Below are 19,050 nucleotides of genomic sequence, written 5' to 3' on the forward strand. Positions count from 1 at the left end.
ATCATTTTTCTGGAATAGAACTACTACAAGTGTATCATAAGAGGCAAAAGAGAAGGTATAAAACTCCCTGGTATAATCTAAACTGATTAGAGTGGGAGCTTCCATGATAGCTTATTTTATGGCTTCAAACTAGCTTCTTGCACCATCTTTCCATTTATTTCTGATCCTTTCTTCAGCATGGAAGTGATGTGCTTCACTAGCTCTGCAAAGTTTGGAATAAACCTCCTGACAAAGATAATCTTTCCCAGGAAAGATTGAATGCCCCTTTTTGACCTTGGGATGGACAATGTCTGAATTGCTTGAACTCTCACTGGATCGATCTTCACACCTTCAGCATAAACAATATGTCCCGAAAGTTTTCCTTCTTCTAGAGAAAACTATGACTTCTTTGGGTTCACAGAAATTGCAAACCGTCTGCATTTTAGAAACACCTTCTTCAAATGTTGCAAATGGTCCTTGTGACTATTGGAAAAGATTGTTATGTCATCAAGGTAAATAAGGACAAACTTGTCCTTCTCTCCCATAAAGGCTATGTCCATGGCCCTCTGAAAAGTAGCCCCAACATTCATCAGTCCAAAAGGCATATTGGAGTACATGAAAGTGCCCCAAGGAGTAGTGAAGGTGGTCTTTTCCTAATCTTCTGGATGTACAACAATCTGATTGTAACCTGAAAATCCATCTAAGAAAGTGATTTTAAAATCACTTGTGAATGATCTCGGTTAATTAATGTAGGTATTACAGACTCATGTGTTGGTGTGTGCCTATGTTATTTTAAGCAACGGATCAATAAGATTGCGAAATACACAGGCATTGGAAAACAATAAGAGAAACACAACAAGCAAATGCAAAACACAACAATTTAATAAGGATTTCACCCAATCCTCCTGGGCTACGTCTCCTGGTCCAGCTTTTAGTGGTGGCCTTTTCTTATTGTGTCTTCAAGCAGAGTTTTTTTTTACAGTGAGGAGCTCAATTTGAGTCTCCTATACAAATGATGCTTAGTAGGGTGGTACTTGGATTCCCCAAGCCACTAGAGTACACAGAATCCCCCTTACCAAGTCTTGACCTCAACTGGTCTTAATGGGATGAGTCCAATTTGGTACTCAATTCTCGACAGATATCCTCACAGGGATTGCTTGAACCTCTCAAGCCTTCTTGGTTTTGTTTGCTCGATGCTACCTTAGCTTTGTAGGTCAGCTTGGCTTCTCTGTTCTCTACTTCTTGCTTCACTCTCTATTCTGTCTCTTATGTCTCCTCTGTCTACTCATGGCTTAAAGCCAATTCGTCCCTTGATTGTTCGCTTCCTCTTCCATCTCTTCAGATTGCCTACCTCTGTCTATTGGAATTCCCTACTTCTGCGTCATCGCCACTGTGTAACGTTTCACAGGGAGATGGCCACTTGTCCCCTCATGAACTAAGTGCTAGATCTTCCTCAAACGGCCATTATTTCGTTATTCCGCAAAATGATTCATCCGCCAGCTCAGCAGTAAAATCAGACTTCAAACCTTTATGTGCCATAGCTTATTTCTCCCTCGGGTCCAGTCATCCATCGGGTTGAACCGTCGTTGTTTGATCTGGAGCCCCCAGATCCTACGGTCTTCTCTTTTATCGTGTGGTTGACTTGCTCGACCGTTAGCCCGCGATGTAAGTGGTTTTTCTCTCTCCCCACTAGACATGCATCACTCGGTGTATGGAATCATTTGGTCCTCTGACAAACCCGCTTACCGCCCGAAATGCCTTCGATATTCTGGCAGTTTTTGAGTGCGGGACCCACTTGTCGGTTTTAGTGCTTTTCCTATGGTTTCCTGGCTTCCCTTGTGACTGAGCACTCGGGGCTTTTCCTTCTCAAGGGGTTTTTCCCAGCGATGCACTAATCGCACATCAGAAATAGCCTCTGTTTCTGGGTTTCAGCTTCCCAACTGCCATTTTTGCACCATGCACAGTCCCCATGGGCCAACGGTCAGCACGCTTTGACCGAAGGTCCTCATTGCTCCGTGCTAGCTGCAAATTACCATTATTCAAAGGTTATTTCCTAATAGCTCATTGTTTACAAGATTTTGAAGCCTATCATAATTTGAAACAGTCATAGAACTCTGATAATTTTCAAGGATCCAATTCGAATCACGGCCTTCCCACTGAAAAAGCTTTCTCACATGTCCAATCTCTATCCATTTTCCACTACTCAGCTTTGAACCCCTGAGTCCAATTCTGAGGTACTCAACATCTCCCCTGTGTGTCATTCTCACCTTCCTATCCAGAACTGTGTCTTCCTACAATTCATTAAGATATTCAGGTAGCATATCATCAATAGAAGGCAATTGACTCTCTTCTTCAGGATCTTCAATTAACGAAGGTTCAAATAGTCTCAAGCTGTCTGCATTGACGACTGAGTAGATGTGCATGTAAGCTGGTAGATCAAGGCAAAAAGCATTCTCACCAATTTTCTCAAGTATCTTGAAAGGTCCATACCTGATAGGCTTTAGCTTTTTACCTTCACCTTGCATCCTGTCCTTGCTGATATACAGCCAGACTTGATCACCAACTTGGAAACTATGCTCCATCTGATGCTTGTCATGCCTTGCCTTGTATTTGGCCTGGCTCTTTTCCAGTTGTTCCTGTACTGCCTAGTGAATCTCTTGGATTTGTTCAATGAACCTAGTTGTCTTGTCCACATCGTTATGTCCCTCAATTTTTGTGTCCTTACCAAAGACAAAATCTAAGAGAGACCTTGGTGTGAAACCAAAACAGGTCTCAAAAGGATATTTCTATGTAGAAGAATGTTTGGCTCGGTTGTAATCATGCTGCACATAACACAAATGTTCATCCCAAAGCTTAGGATGCTTACTGCAATATCCCCTGAGTAATTGGATCACTGTCCTGTTGACTACTTCTGTCTGGCCATCAGTTTGTGGATGAAAAGTTGTGCTTTTCTTCAGTTTGGTGTCCATCATTTCCCACAGACTCGACCAAAACTTTCCCACAAATCGGGTGTCTCGATCAGATATAATGAAGTGGGTAATCCAAAATGAACCCATACATGTTGAAAGAACAGTTTTGCAGTTTGTTTAGTTGTAATTTGTTTATTACAAGGTATCAAAACACACATTTTTTTGAACCTATCCACAACAACATACAGATAATCATGACCTTTCCTAGATTTAGGCAGTCCTCCAAAAAAGTCCATGGAAACACTTTCCCAAGGATGAGAAGGAACTGGTAATGGAGTGTACAAGCCTAGTTTTCTATTGTTGGGCTTGCTTTTAGCACACATAGTACACCCTCTTACATATCCAGAAATTGTCTCGTTCATTTTTGGCCAATAAAAAAATCTTTGCAGCTATGCCACTGTTTTACTTACCCCAAAATAACCTGATATTAGAGAAGTGTGTGCTTCTTGAATTATCTTTACTCTTTCAGTTTGTGGAATGCATAACTTCCCACAATGATATAAGAGTCGGTCCTTTACATGATAATCCAATTCTTCTATTCATTTGCCTTGACTTAAAGTTGCATATACATCTTTAAAGTCTATATCTTGAGCATATTGTTCAATGTAGCTCTCATGTAACACAGAATTATGCTTAAGTATAGTAGATGCATTTATAATGGATCTAGATAACATATTTGCAACTTTACTGTGTATTCCCTTTTTATATCTGATGACTAAATGAAACTATTGTACAAAACCCATCCATCTATAGTGTCTTGATTGTTGCAGCTTAGTTTGGGAGTGTAGATATTGAAGTGGTTGATGATCAGTATGTATAACTGTTTCTTTGCCCATTAAGTAATGTTTCCACTTTTTCACACTCTGTACTAATGCATACAATTCTTTATCATATGTGGGATAGTTAACTACTGCATAATTAAATATCTCAAAATGATAACATATAGGTTTACCATGTTGTGTCAACACTTCTCCCATGGCATAGTCACTGGCATCTGTTTGGATCTCAAACAGTCTTTGAAGATCAAGCAGTGCTAGTACTGGTGTTATACTAATATTTTCTTTCAAGGTGTCAAAGGCTTTCCGCTGTTTGCCTCCCCACTGAAACACCTTGTTCAATCCTGTTAAAGCATGTAAGGGAGATGCAATTAAGGAAAAGTTAGAAACGAACATTCTCCAATATTGTGTTGCTCCTAAGAAGCTCCTAACTTCTGTAGTAGATTTGGGTTTAGGCCAGTTTACAATGGCTGCCACCTTAGAGGGATCTATCTTTAATTCATTACCCCCTACTATATGTCCCAAACAATTCAAAGATGTTTTTCCAAATTCACATTTTGAGAGTTTAACATAAAGTTTTTCCCTTTTCAAAACATCTAGTGTCTGCTTAACATGATTTAAATGTTCTTCCCATGTTTTGCTAAATATCATAATGTCATCCAGATATACAATAACAAAATCATCAAGAAAAGGTCTGAGTACATCATTCATTATTCTCATGAAAGTAGCAAGAGCATTAGTTAAGCCAAAAGGCATAACCAGCCACTCATACAATCCTTGCTTTGTTTTGAAAGTAGTCTTCCATGCATCTTGTTCTGCAACTCTAACCTGATGATATCCACTATGCAAGTCTAACTTGGAAAAATAAACAGCTTCTTTCAATTGATCTAATAGATCATCTATGCGAGGAAGGGGATAACGATTTTTTATTGTTATCTTATTCAATGCTCGGTAATCAATGCACATTCTCCACGAGCCATCTTTCTTTCTCACCAAAACAATTGGATATCCACATGGTGATGTGCTAGGTCTGATGAACCCCTTCTCGAGCAACTCCTACACCTGCTTCTTGATTTTTGCATTCTCTAAAGCAGACAACCTGTACATCCCCATGTTAGGCAATGGAGCATCTCGCTGCAAATTAATTTCATGCACTATTTCCTTTTTGGGTGGCAGACCTTTCAGTTCTTGAAACAAGATATCATATTCTGAAACAACTTTTTCTAAATCAGCTGCCTGTTTAGCATGACAGCCCTCAAATACATTGGTTTTATCAGGTTTCTTTTCCTTTACAACCATTAGTAAAAATTGTTTGCATGAATTTATCATTTGTTTCATCTGCCCTGAGTTTATGAGAGTATAATTATTCTTGAGCTTATGAGCTCTTACAAAGTGTTTGATTCCATCTTTAACGAGTAGATACTTGTTCTCAGCTCTATAGAAGATATCTTTTATGTCATACAAGTAAGGACTTCCTAAAACAATTCCACATATATCCAAAGGAATTATGTCTAACTCAACCTCATCTACAAATGCTGACCCAAAAGAAAACTTAAGTTTGCATTGTCTAGTCACTTGTAGTTGTGATTTATCACTTAACCATCCTAATGGGTATGGTTTCTTGTGAGGTGTAGTCAGTAATCCCATATTCTTTACAATTGCTTCAGTAATTAAATTTACTTGTGAGCCACTATCAAACAAAGTATCAACCTTTTGATGTTTGGAAATAATTCAAATGTGGAAAATCTCATGTCTTTTTCTCTCATTTTCTTCATCAATAGTAGATTGTGTAGAATTACTAGTAGATGCCTCAGAATTCTTACCTTTTATACCTGTTGCTACAATGGTTAATTCATCTCCTGAGTTCAACCCCAAATCTTTTTGAATAGTTGCAGCAGTCTTCTTCTTCTTGCCCTCGAACTTCTTAGGTCTCAGCTCCGGATGCAGAATCCAACAGTGCTCATCATCATGCCCATCCTTCTTACAATGAGTGCATGAGGACTTTCTTTTCTGTGCAGTTTTGGCCTTCCTTGCTTTCCATTTCTATTTTCTTTTCTCCTTATTCTTGCTTGCAGTAGGTTGGGATGATCCCCCAACTTCTGGGTTTCCATTCTTTCCTTTAGCTTCTAGATGTGTAGCTTGAACAGATACCTCATCTATACTAGTGGGTTTAAACATGAGGATAGTGTGCCTCATGTAGCTTTGTAGACCACCGATGTACTTCAACAAAGTCTCAGATGAGTCTAATGAGATTCCTAGAATCAAAGCTCTCTTCCTAAATTCTTGGGTGTAACCTTGTACACTTTTGTCTTTCAATTGTCGAAGAGTTTTCCAGTGCATCATGGCTTGCTGCATGTAGGCCAATGGATAGAACTGCTTTTTGATTGCAGAAACAAACTCACTCCAGACAGAAATAGTCTTACCATGTATATTCATGTCAGCTTGGGTCCTGCCTTCCCACCAAAACAAGGCAGTGCCTCCAAGGTGTAGGCTGGCCAGTTGAATCTTGCTCTTGTCTGAATCAATATTCTGCACTATGCAATAAACATCAATTTGTCTAATCCAATTGTCTAGCTTTTTTGCATTCAACTCTCCATCATATTTATCAAATTTAACATCTAGTTTAATCAAAGATGTCTTCTTTTTATGTTCAGGGCTATTAGGAGGTTTGAGAAAGCTTTCTTCTTTCCCTTTGCCTTTTGAGTGGTCATGGAGGAGAGACTCTTCTTCTCCTTTATCTTGTTTGGAGCCTGATGCATCTTCATCTTTATGTTTTCTAAAGTCCTTATACATTTCCTCTACCATGGACCTTATGGCTAGGAAAGTATCTATAAATTGAGGGTCTGGCCCCACAATACCTTCCTCCGACATTGTCTTCTAAGGATAGAGTCTTCCAATTTCAAGATTAGTTTCGACCAACTCTCCTTCTCCTAATTTGAGCTTTGATCTAGTTAGCATTCAACAACTAAATCTAGCATAAGCTTTTCTAATCCTAACAGCCTAAAGCTCTGATACCACTTGATCTGAAAATCACTTACTAATGATCTCAGTTAATTAATGTAGGTATTACAGACTCGTGCTGGTGTGTCCCTATGTTATTTTAAGTAACGGATTGATAAGATTGAAAAATACAAAGGCATTGGAAAACAGAGAGAGAAACACAGCAAGCAAATGCAAAACACAAAAATTTAATAAGGAGTTCACCCAATCCTCCTAGGCTACGTCTCCTAGTCCAGCATTCAATGGTGGCATTTCCTTATTATGTCTTTAAACAGATTTTTTTTACAGTGAGGAGCTCAATTTGAGTCTACTGTATAGATGATGCTTAGTAGGGTGGTACTTGGATTCCCCAAGCCACTAGAGTACTCAGACTCCCCCTTACCAAGTCTCAACCTCAACTGGTCTTAATGGGATGAATCCAATTTGGTACTCAGTTCCCGACAGATATCCTCACAGGGATTGCTTGAACCTCTCAAGCCTTCTCGGTTCTGTCTGCTCGATGTTGCCTTAGCTCTACAGGTCAGCTCGGCTTCTCTATTCTCAGCTTCTTGCTTCACTCTCTATTTTGTCTCTTCTGTCTCCTCTGTCTACTCATGGCTTAAAGCCAATCCATCCCTTGACTATTCGCTTCTTCTTCCATCTCTTCAGATCGCATGCTTCTGTCCGCTGGAATTCCCTGCTTCTGCATCATCTCCATTGTGTAACATTTCACAAGGAGGTGGCCACTTGTCCCCTCATGAACTGAGTGCCAGCTCTTCCTCGAACGATCGTTATTTCGGTTATTCCGCGAAATGATTCATCCGCCAGTTCAGCGGTCAAATCGGACTTCAAACCTTTATGCGTCGTAGCTTATTTCTCCCTTAGGTCTGATCATCCATCGGGTTGAACCTCCGTCGTTTGATCTGGAGCCCCCAAATCCCACAGTCTTCGCTTTTATCGTGTGGTTGAGTTGCTCGACTGTTAGCCAATGATGTAAGTAGTTTTTCACTCTTCCCACCGGACACACGTCACTCGGTGTATGGAATGGCTTGGTCCTCTGACAAACCCGCTTACCACTTGAAATGCCTCTGATATTCCGCCGGTTTTGGAGCGTAGGACCCGCTTGTCGGTTTTAGCGCTTTTCCTATGGTTTCCTGGCTTCCCTTGTGACCGAGCGCTTGGGGCTTTTCCTTCTCGATGGGTTTTGCCCAGCGATGCGCGAGTAGCTAATCGCGCATCAGAAACAGCCTCCATTTCTGGATTTGAGCTTCCCAACTGCCATTTTTGTGCCATGCACAGTCCCCATGGGCCAACGGTCAACGCACTTTGACCGAAGGTCCTCGTTGCTCTGTGCTGGCTACAAATTACCATTATTCAGAGGTTATTTCCTGATAGCTCATTTTTTACAAGATTTTGAACCCTGTCATAATTTGAAACAGTCATAGAACTCCGATAATTTTCAAGGATCCAATTCGGATCAGAAAGACATGACTCTAGCCCCTGAAACTTTTTGCAGAAAGTGTTCCATCTTAGGCAGGTGGTAGTTGTCTTTTTTAGAGCATCTGTTTAGATTCTTGAAGTCAACACAAAGCATGATTTCTCCATTCTTTTTTCTTACTACCACAAGGTTAGCTATCCACTTTGAATACCTTAGGGGAACTATGATCTTGGCATCCAATAGCTTCTTGATTTGTTTTTCAATCAAAGGCAATAAGAGAGGGTTGATAGGTCTTAATTTATTCTTAAAAGGGATGGTTTTCTTCTCCAATGGAATCTTATGCTGAATGATGTTTGTGTCATAGGTCTTAAGATCACTATACTCCCAAGCAAAAATATTAGCAAATTGTTTCATCAGGGTGCAATACTCAGAACTTTGGGCAGAAGACAAGTGAGTGGACAGATTTATGTACTTTGGATGGGCTGGACTCCCTAAATTATGTTTATGAACTGCAGATTCATTTTCTTTTCTGGCAGGCTTATAAGGTACATCATTATGATCAAACAACTTCTCTATGGGAACCAATCCTTTGGGTATATGGTTACTAGGTAGCTAAACAATGCTATCCTGACCAATCTCATCCTTTAGCTTGGACTAGTTGCATTCTTCAATGGTTTCGTTTTCTTGGTCAATGTGCATTTCATAAAATTCATCAATGACTTGCAAAAACCTATTAATTTCATCATCATCTTCAAAAACTTTCCAGTATTTGACATTGTCAGGAAGAGATGGTCTATATTTCACCTGAACTTCATAAGTCAATTTAGGAGGAAAAGGAGGAATAAACGTGCTAGTAGACATAGCAAGGGAATCAGCAAGCTAGTTCTTCATTCTAGGGATGTAAGAAATGTTGAAACTATTACAAGAACCCTTAAGCTTCCATACCTCATCTTCGTATTCTTTCAGCCTTAGGTGCTTTGCTTGTAAAGTTTTGTTCACTTGTTGAATGATAAGGTCTGCATCTCCAAACACCTTCAGACCTTTGATGCCCATTTATTTAGCAGCATTTAAGCCCAATATCAAGGCTTCGTACTCTGGTATGTTACTTATGACCTGAAAAGTAAACTTTAAAGATAAATGAATGCATTCTTATGTGGGGTACACAAGGACTACACCTGCCCCTGCAGCTTCCTTAGAGCAAGCTCCATCAAAGAACAAGTCCCAAATTTGTGGGCCTTATTCCTCTGTGATCTGGCAAACCGGTTTCCTAAGTTGCATGGAGGCCGACTGGGATTCTTCAATCTAAATAATACAAGCTCCAAAATCAGTGTCGACAGCATAGATGGGATGATTAGTGGGATTCCTTTCATCACTGATGATATAAGCCAACTGAGCTTCTCTATATAATCTCTTACTCTCATCTCCAAAAACTAGGACAGTAGCATAGGAAAGATCATTTTGCAATGTTCCACCTAATCTCTTGATCTAACCTCTGGAAAGAAATATGCAAAACTTGGGGGGTACATCTGCTACCACGATATCCATCATCATGCTCTTCATGGGCAGCTAAGACAAGGTGATCGCTAGGTCTTTGATTAATCCCAACATTTCACTTTTCTAGAGTCAAAAGAAAACAGGTCATGATAAGACTTGGTAATGTTAAGACCCAAATCATCCATGATAGCCTTGGGCATTAGATTATGGCTGGCTCCTGTGTCCAGAAGGCAGTTGTGAAGGATTTTGTCATGAATAGTCAAAGAGACATAGAATGAAGGGGAGATGTCATCACGATTTTCAATCATTGGGCTGAGAACAACAACTGGTTTGTCGTCTTGTAGATTTACATAGTCAGTGGAGGCTTGGATGGCTTTAGGCTCAAGTGCCTCAAGGATAGATCTCTTGAAGGACTCATTCTTCACTAGTTCAATCAGAGGTATAGGTATGCTTAGCTTCTAAATTTCTGATTCAAAACTGAAAGGAGAAGGAGACTTGTCAAGGCCTCTTACCTTATGAGCTGGAGCTTTGAGGATGATGGAATCAACTGTCAGTTGTTTCTGATTTTTAGATTGTTGTATTTCAAGGACAGCAACTCTCTGAACAGGAGTTTCCTTGGCATTATTCATCTTCGACCTCAGATCATATCTGTGTTGATCATTAGTTTGCAGAACAGCTCCACCATCCCACTCGTGGCTGATCTGGTCATTGAATAATGACTTTTCATAGGCAGCTGAGGTCAAAAATGAGGCACTACCTTTGTCTTCCTGACAATGGATCTCATCATCCTCTTCAAACTACTCCTTCCATGACTACATTCTGGAAAGGGGTCTCACCCTTTGGTCTTCATTGGCATCTTTGTTTCTTTGTAGAATTTGCAACTACTCATTAGTTCTTCTATATGGATTTGGATTTCTAGGAGCAAAGGTATTAGGAACTCTTCCTTTCCTAGGTTTTTGCTCAACCTTTAATTTGGAGATTTCAGACGCTAATGACTCTATCATCTTGGTCATTTTATCTATCTTGGGATCTGAAGATGATGAAGATTTGCCCCTTTGTCTCCTTCTATCAAAATTCCCCTTGAGCTTCTCTGCAACCATGATGTTTGATTCTACTTCCAAGGTTGCATCTTGCATATTAGCCAAGGTAGCACATCGTCTCTCCCTCAACAGCAGACAGAAGTCAGAATCAAAGGCACTGGCATAGGTGAGTTTAGCAGAGGTAGTGGTGGGTTTTACTTCAGCTGGTATCTTTTGTACATGTGGTTAAACCTCTTATTAAAATCAGACAACAACTCACCATTTTCCCTCTTTAAGTTCCCAAACTCGGTGTGGTAGTAGAGTAGATCCTTCTTATCCCCCCAATGCTTTAGGAATGCATCATCTAAAGCCTCAATATCTACTATAGACCTTGGGGTTAGTTCTCTGAACCATTTTCTAGCCTCTCCATCTAGACTTTGGACAAAGACTCTCATCCATACATCATCTTCACTAATGTCCAAGTTATCAGCATAGCTATAGAATGATTCAAGATGTTCCTCAGCTGTAACACCTTCAGTCCCAGTGAACTTAGGCCTATACTTTTAATATTCTCCATTAAGCATGGCATTCAAAGGAGTGGGCAGTACTAGAGGTCCATACCTAGCAGCTATGATTCTTTCCATTTTGGTAGGTGCTTGTGGACCTGCCATAGTTGTGGTGGCTATAAGGGTACTGGAAGTCTGAATGACAGAGGGTTGAGGAGTGACTGATAGGACTAAAGGAGTATGATGGATAGGAGGAGAGGCTTCCTTCGGGCTTAGAATAGAAGGAGAACCTAAAGAATAAGGAGCTCTATGAATCTCTGAGATTTTTTCTTCACTGCTAGTATTAGATGCTATACTCTCAACATGTATTTGTTCTATTACAGGATTTTCTTGAAGAGATATAGAATATTGTTTAGAGCTACCTAAACCTGATGCTCCTTTCTGCAATGCCTTTCTTTCTTTGATGATTTTTTCAAGGTCAGGTACTGGGTCAGCTTGTGGCTTCTGAGGATTTCTCCGAGTATGCCTCACAAACTGAGCTAGAACTATGAAGTGGAGTCGCCAAGAGGTTCATCCTCCAGTAGAGTCTCCAGATAGATAATTACAACCCAAATAGTGTCCTGGCTTTGTCTATCATCAAAGCTGGATTTGTGTCGTCCCCCAGGGAAATTGAGCCTTAGTCTCCTTTCCCTGGCAACAGCGCCAATTATGTTAACACTCCAGGAAACTCTCCTAGGTTGTAGCTCGGAGATGCCTGGTAACATATAAATCTTCAATATCATTCTCTGAACTATTGGAATGGATTGGGGTTTGGATCAAGTCAGATGACTGTTTCAACTCTGTTTTCACTCAAGACATGCATGAACACCCTCATATTGACAAAGCTTTCGACCACTAATGTTCAATGGTTTATAGATTCAATGAATAGATGGAGAATCCTAACTATACCAGCAGATACATACATAAACATATATGAATGTCTAGCTACAGAAAGTAAATGAAGCTTGCAAATCTAATTTATCAACACGAAGATAAGATGACAGTTATCCGGCATTCGACACAGAAGAAAACATGAATAACTTATTCAAGTGCAATCTTAGAACAGAGGAGAAGATGGCAATTGAACATGTAACAGCAAAAGAAGCTTGTATTACTGGAATGAAGATGAGACGTTGGGAGGAATAGAGTATCCACAGTCTCAAAAAGTTGAACCCTTAATACTTCCAACTTTCAGCCATTTATAGGCTTTTTACAATGCTCTCGAACTCTCTGAGGCTCGAGGTGTCTTAATATATCCACTCGGTCTCCTAACTACTTGATGCCATAACTATACAAACATGAGCTCAGAGGGCTCTTCTTCTAACAAACATAGTAACCAAATTCTGGTAAATTCTCCTCGTTGTCAAGTGGCTCACTCGTACCAACGATGCTCCATAATCACTTATGTTGGTTCTATTGCATCAAGTTGTGGCTTTTTTCCCCTTCCAGCCATGCGTTCTGTTACTTCGGTTCAACTGTTCGACTGTCAAAACACTGACAGAGCCAACAATTTCCTCCATGGGTGACTGATGGGAAGTGGGGCGCGAGGGCATTTGGGCCATTGGATCGGGATGAATGTACGGAGGAGATCAATCACTGGAGGCTAGAATTTGTGGCGGGAGCGAAATAAGTTTGATCCATCAAATCTCAGATGAGCAGATCGAACGGCTATCGGGCGGAGGAGGTGCTCGAAGGATAACGCCCGGGAGTAGTTTGCTTAGGCGGAAATGGTTTATTTCGGGTGATCATCGGGCGGTAAGCGGCAAAGGTCAGAGCCCACCCAATTCCATCCATCATGCGCCACGTAGCAGCAGAGGAGAGAGAGGAAACCGCTTTTTCGGGCGAGTATCTCTCTCTCTTGTTGCTCACCTGAAATTGTCGTGAAACGTCGGATATGACGGAGGAAGAACGACGATTGAGGATCATCGTGCAGTGGATTTGATTGGCTAAGCGAAAACCGTTGGATCGAGTTCGGATCAACAGTCAAGATCTAATCGTTAATCATTGCAATATGCCGATGGGGATGCGCGATAGCCATTTGATCGGCGAATATAATGGACGGCGGAGATCTATCTGAGGAAGAATAGATGAGAGAGTGCACAGTGGAAAGGAGATGAAACGAGAGCGGACCCGCCGATTTTATGAGCATGGGTGTATAATTTTGAAGTCTGACTTATGGTCAAAGCGGCACAAGAGGAGACGTGGGCCATCGGAGCTAGAACAGGGGTCATTTCCATTAAAATAGTCACAGCACACCTTAAGGCTAATAGGGCCCACAAACTCTTGCCATTTCATCTCCTGGGGTTAAGGTTTTGGTTGTTTAAGGTTTTCCTTTATTTTTAAATTAAAAAAAGGCCCTTGAGGCTCATTGTAACATAGTTTAGAGGCATGTATCTGCCACATCTCTTCTCAGAGATAAACTACCATCGCCCGAGCTAGTTTATTTCCATTTTGTATGTAAAAATCTTTTAGTTCCTTGATGTTAATGAAATGAAATTTTATTTATGTTTCATCTTTGTGTTTATGTTTATATTTGTATTTTGTTGCATTCCTACAAAATTATGGATAATTATGTATACTATTAGGTAACCAAATCTCAATTTTCAGGACTAAGCATTGAAAACTTGTAAAGTCCATGAAGGGATTTATTGATTAGAAGTTAAAAATCAAAATTATTGAAGGGCTAATAGCATAGTTACAAGAAGCTTGGAATCTCCACTTTCATCTTGTAATAGGGTCGACATATACTATAGACATGTGCACATAAGAATCATAGACAAAATCATTTTGAAGTGCTCTAAGCCTATCATGAAAGGTTATCATCAAGCTATAGTCACCTTGTTCAAAACATAATTTACAGAACTGTGCAATTGATCAAAGTAATTGAATTATGTACTTTACTCATTGGATGTTATGAATATGAACTTAATTTTGGAGACTAAGATTCAGAAGGAAAAATGGTCTCCTTCCCAAGGAAAATTCGCTTGACCAGTATTTCCTTTGATTCTTGTTCATAAAGTCTATGCCAATTTTTCGTTGAAGTACTTTTGGTCTTCTCTGAGGCCACAATATGAAGAACCAAAATGCCTAAAGGAGCTTAAGAAAAGCTTCAATCACCTCAAATGGAACGAACTGTAAAGAAGAGCAATCTCAGTCTCAAGGAAGGATGTAGTCTACAACAACAAGGAACTTGGTTATCTTGCACTTATGGAAGAATTTGTTAGGATCTTATCAAAAGATAGGTAAGTATTGTTTCTCTCATGTCTTTAGTTTGCAAGAAGAATAATAAATTCAATGGAAGATAGAGGTATTTAATTCATGAGGTATGTATATCATGGTTCATTTTTAAAGGGTCAATGTATTAGGGTTTAGTTGTTCACATGATCCTAGAATTTGCAATATTATATATAGGGAATGGGAATAATACACTTGAAAGATCTTATTGTTATAATGTCTACAATTTATAAGTAGTTCAAGTTATACGTCAATTCATGGCAACAATGAAATAGAATTATGTTCAGGCTTTGTACTTAATTTTTTTAGTAACACAGATCAAACTCTTGTATAATGTTTGTCAAGAAATTTATTGCAAGAAAACTTGCAAAAACTAACAATTGGATTTGGCAGGGGTATCCAAAAGAAACTTAAAACAAGTTTCAGAAGGAGTCCTTCAAATAACCATGCAAGGTTTGTAAGAGCAACTCTAAGTATGTATAAAGTTTTGCATCAAAAGGGTATGATCATTCTTCATTTAAAAATTTGTGTTAAATTACTAACATCATTATGTCTAGGGTTTTAAATCATAGAGATTCTTGTTAAGGGCGATTAATCATCGGATTAAATCTACCCTCGTTATATTATCTATTGTCATTTGATCATTCTTGTGAGACCCTAACCTTTAGGGTTCACTCTAAAACCCTAGCCTCTTGATGATAAGGTTATGTCAATGTTAATTATGAAACCTTAGTATTCTTAGGGTCTGATGATAAACTCTAGAACATATGTTGAAATCCTATTCTTTTGAAGTTTAGGGTTTTGGTAATGTCGTGATAAAAACCCTAATTCTTTAGGGTTTGTTGTTAATGTCTAAGTTATATAATGAAACCCTATATTTTTAAGGTTTGATGAATTAAGGTTTATGAACAAAACCCTTGTAATAACTAAAGTGAGAGCCTAGGAATGAAAACCTAGATGTATATGCATTTGTATGATCGAAACCCTAGCCTAGTCAAAATTGTTGTATATCTAACTTTGATGTATTGGTGTTTGTATTGATATGTGATAATGGACCCTAGACATTTATATTTAAGTATTGTATCTTGATTGTTGATCAAATCTAGGGTAGATAATGAAACCCTAAAAGTATATTATTTTTTATTATTGATATAATTTAGTTTTTATGATAAAATCTATTGTTTGCAACAAACCCTAGTAGAGTTTGACATGTAATTCTAAAAGCCTATTTTTGAAACCTTACAATAGTAATATGATTGGATTTTTACTGATTGAATTGATATCTAAGACTTTATATTTCGAAGATGGAGTCTAGGGTTTATGACAAAACCCTAGCAAGAAGTTGAAGTCTAAAATATATAAGTTGTCATCCTTGCTAATATGAACCTAACTAGGTTTAGGTAATTGTTGTCTAAATATTAACTATTTTTATGCTTCTGTTGTAATGACATGATTTTAACTTCATGCTTCTATATATTTGTATTTGGTTGTACTTACTATTAAAGTTTTGCAGGTACATAATCTTCATGATGTTGAAATGTCCATAATTGAAGATAATAATAAGCATGATAAAGGAAGCTATAAGAATGATGATGATCAAGATGACCTTGATGCCATGAGAGAGAATGAAGCCTTGAAGAGTTCAAGTTTCTTCGATGTTATAAAAGAAGTTAGTTGTTAATCTCGCTAAATTAAGAGGGAGCTTGGATAGAAGAAAAGGTATATCTCCCTAGTTGAGAAGGAGGGGATAATATGACAGCCATAGTAGATACATTGAAGAAAGAATGAATAGATGGGTTTGTGAACAAAATAATTGAGGTTGTATTTGGTGCTATTGAAGAAGTAAAAGAAGAAAGCTTCTGATAAGTTGTATTCAAATAACTTAATGATGATGTAAGTAACTTCAGAATGATTGAGAACCCCGAAGGTTTATGTTTATTTGTATATATATTCGAAGGTTTATTACTGATTGGGGTTGTGATTGTGCAGGATCTCTCCGTAAAAAGTTTGAATGTTTGCAGCATGTTGGTGAATATATATTTGATTCAGTTGAGAAGGATAGATGAAGCATCTTGTGGCAACAAGATGCTTGGGTGCCACAAGATGCTTGGGAAGACATATGGTCAGCCTATATGTTGATATCTAGATCCTGAAGTAGGGAGGGTAGTGTTGGTCATGGAGCTCCGACCTTGGACAAGAACCTAAATCACTGTGTTGGTGTTAGAGCTTAAAAGCCTAATGGTACCTAGAGTGGTTAAATCTTGAGTACACCTTAGTCCCACACAATTATAGTACCTTGGTCAAGTAACTAATCTATAGCACTGTGTGTGCTATATGACTCTTCATAGATCATATCATTTTGAGTGTATCCTTATACCTATATGTCTATGAATTATGAATACCTCCCTAGTTAAGAGGGAGGGTTGAAGAATGTAACTAGTATTCATTTTGATAATTATATTTGAGTCATAATGTAATTTTCAAAAGAAAGAAAAATAATTTTTATTGTAAAACGAAAATTGACTTATTTAAGAATGTGTTTCATGCTTGGGTCAATAGTGCATAGGTCATAGCACCCATTGTGTTCTTTAGGATTCTTTTATTAAGTCAAAGTCAAAGGAAAAAAATTGTTTTTGCATCAAAAGGATTCCTCCACCAAGTCATCTCCCTCTCCTACAAAGACAACCACCTCACCTTCATGTATGCCTACTACCACTCAAGTTTACAAGTTGACTTCTACTATTGTCCATGTCGACCTATTAAAGGTCATTCCAACAACTATATATAGGCAGGTATTCAACCATTTTGGAAGGACAAAAAATAAGAAGATGGATCTGAAGTTGCCACAGAAACATAAGGTTATACGAAGGTCTAGGAGAGAAGTTCGTTGAAAAAGCTATATAGTTGCAAAGGACCAAGCACATTGGTTGCAGAGACCGAGAACATTGGTTGCAAGGATTGAACTATTGCTAGGACCGATAACATTGGTTGCAAGGATCAAACCTACTAAGTTTTAGAGTCCAAGATATCAGTTGCAAGATGAAAGAATGAAGAAGTCGCGGGAAGGAAGAAATGAAGTTCTAATTGGGGTTTATTTGGTGGAGGGAATAAGTATGTGTTCAAAGTGTCAATTTTGTCTTAATATGATCTAATCTACTAGAGAAAGAGTTGAATGTGTTTTTCTCTAGATAAGATATTTGCCCTAGTTGAGTGCCTACATCTTGTGTCCTTTGTTTTGATCTTCATTGTTTGGCATTTGTCTTGATGAAAGGAACATAATAAAGTAAAATAAGAACTAATAATTATATAAGAGTATTCACAAGAAAATGTCAAAGTCTAAGAGAAATTTAATGCCCTAGATCTCTCATCTCCTATGTCGCATTTTAAATCTAACATAAATGCTTGTTTCATGAAAGTCTGCCAATAATTCCCATTCTTTCAATATAGACAATTGCAAAGAGAATTTACCATGCGACAAATGGCTAAGCCCACCATAATGGATTATTCAGTGATGTAAGAGATTGATGTTCATTGTTCTCTAAAATGCATGAGAAAATTACAAAATATAAGATATAATTTTTTATGAACAATTCACAAAAGTGTTTATAAAAATTCAAAATCCATTTAAAATTTGATGTTTCCATTGATTGGCTAATTGAGTTTCTACATGTCACTGTTAGAATCTTCAAGTATGGCACCACTAACTTGAAGCACTTGATGTGTCCTTATGTGTTGTTTAGATGGTAACTACACTAGCTTGGCTTTGATAATTAAATGCAAAACTCCTTAGGCGTCTTGTTTAAACACTTGTTTTATAAGTAAACTCTCCAATTAATAAAATCTTACACCGATTTTTTTCTTAAAAAAAAACATTGCATACCCTCTATGGAATTCAATGTACGCGGAGAACCTTGAAACAGTGTTTTCAAGAAGGATGTCAAATTTTTAAAATGAAATGTGGGAACTAATACCTTATATAACAAAGTTTTCTCAAAAATTAATAAAAGGCAAATACTAGATTTTTAAAACGAAGTGTAGTAACAACTATTATCTATAACAAATGAGGTGAGAGTCTAATTAAACATAATGGCATTAATACTCAATGAAATAATGGCAGTGTCATTTTCACAACTAGTAAAGGTATTTCAAAAATTTGGATGTCTTTCAAAAACCTTTAACAAAGAAAAAAGCATTATAAAACATAACAAATCAATGTATTAAAAACAGCTTTCAATTCATGCACATGGAACAAGTTCAACCAATCATTCAAATGGAAAATAACTATGATTGTTATAGTCGTTCGAGTACAGGGCTTATATAATAAAATAAAGTTGCAATTTATAAGTTACTACTATAATACCAATTTTTTTCATGAGAAATATCTTAATATTCCATATGAAGAATATACAAGTTTCATTCATCGAGGGACTATTCAGACAAAAAGGCATGAGAAGGCTCAAACTCGTTACAAGATATACTCATGATGAACTCAACATATCACAAGCAGGAATTGAACCCTAATAGGAAGAATAACAATATTCATTCCAACCACCCTAGCTAAACCCAATTAATGACTATAATAATTACATACTATAAAATTAGGTAGATAGATTGTAC

The sequence above is a fragment of the Pinus tabuliformis genome, chromosome 4_1 (assembly GCF_031772625.1).
Source record: "Pinus tabuliformis cultivar Carrire ecotype Pingquan chromosome 4_1, CPIR1, whole genome shotgun sequence".
Lineage (NCBI taxonomy): Eukaryota > Viridiplantae > Streptophyta > Pinopsida > Pinales > Pinaceae > Pinus > Pinus tabuliformis.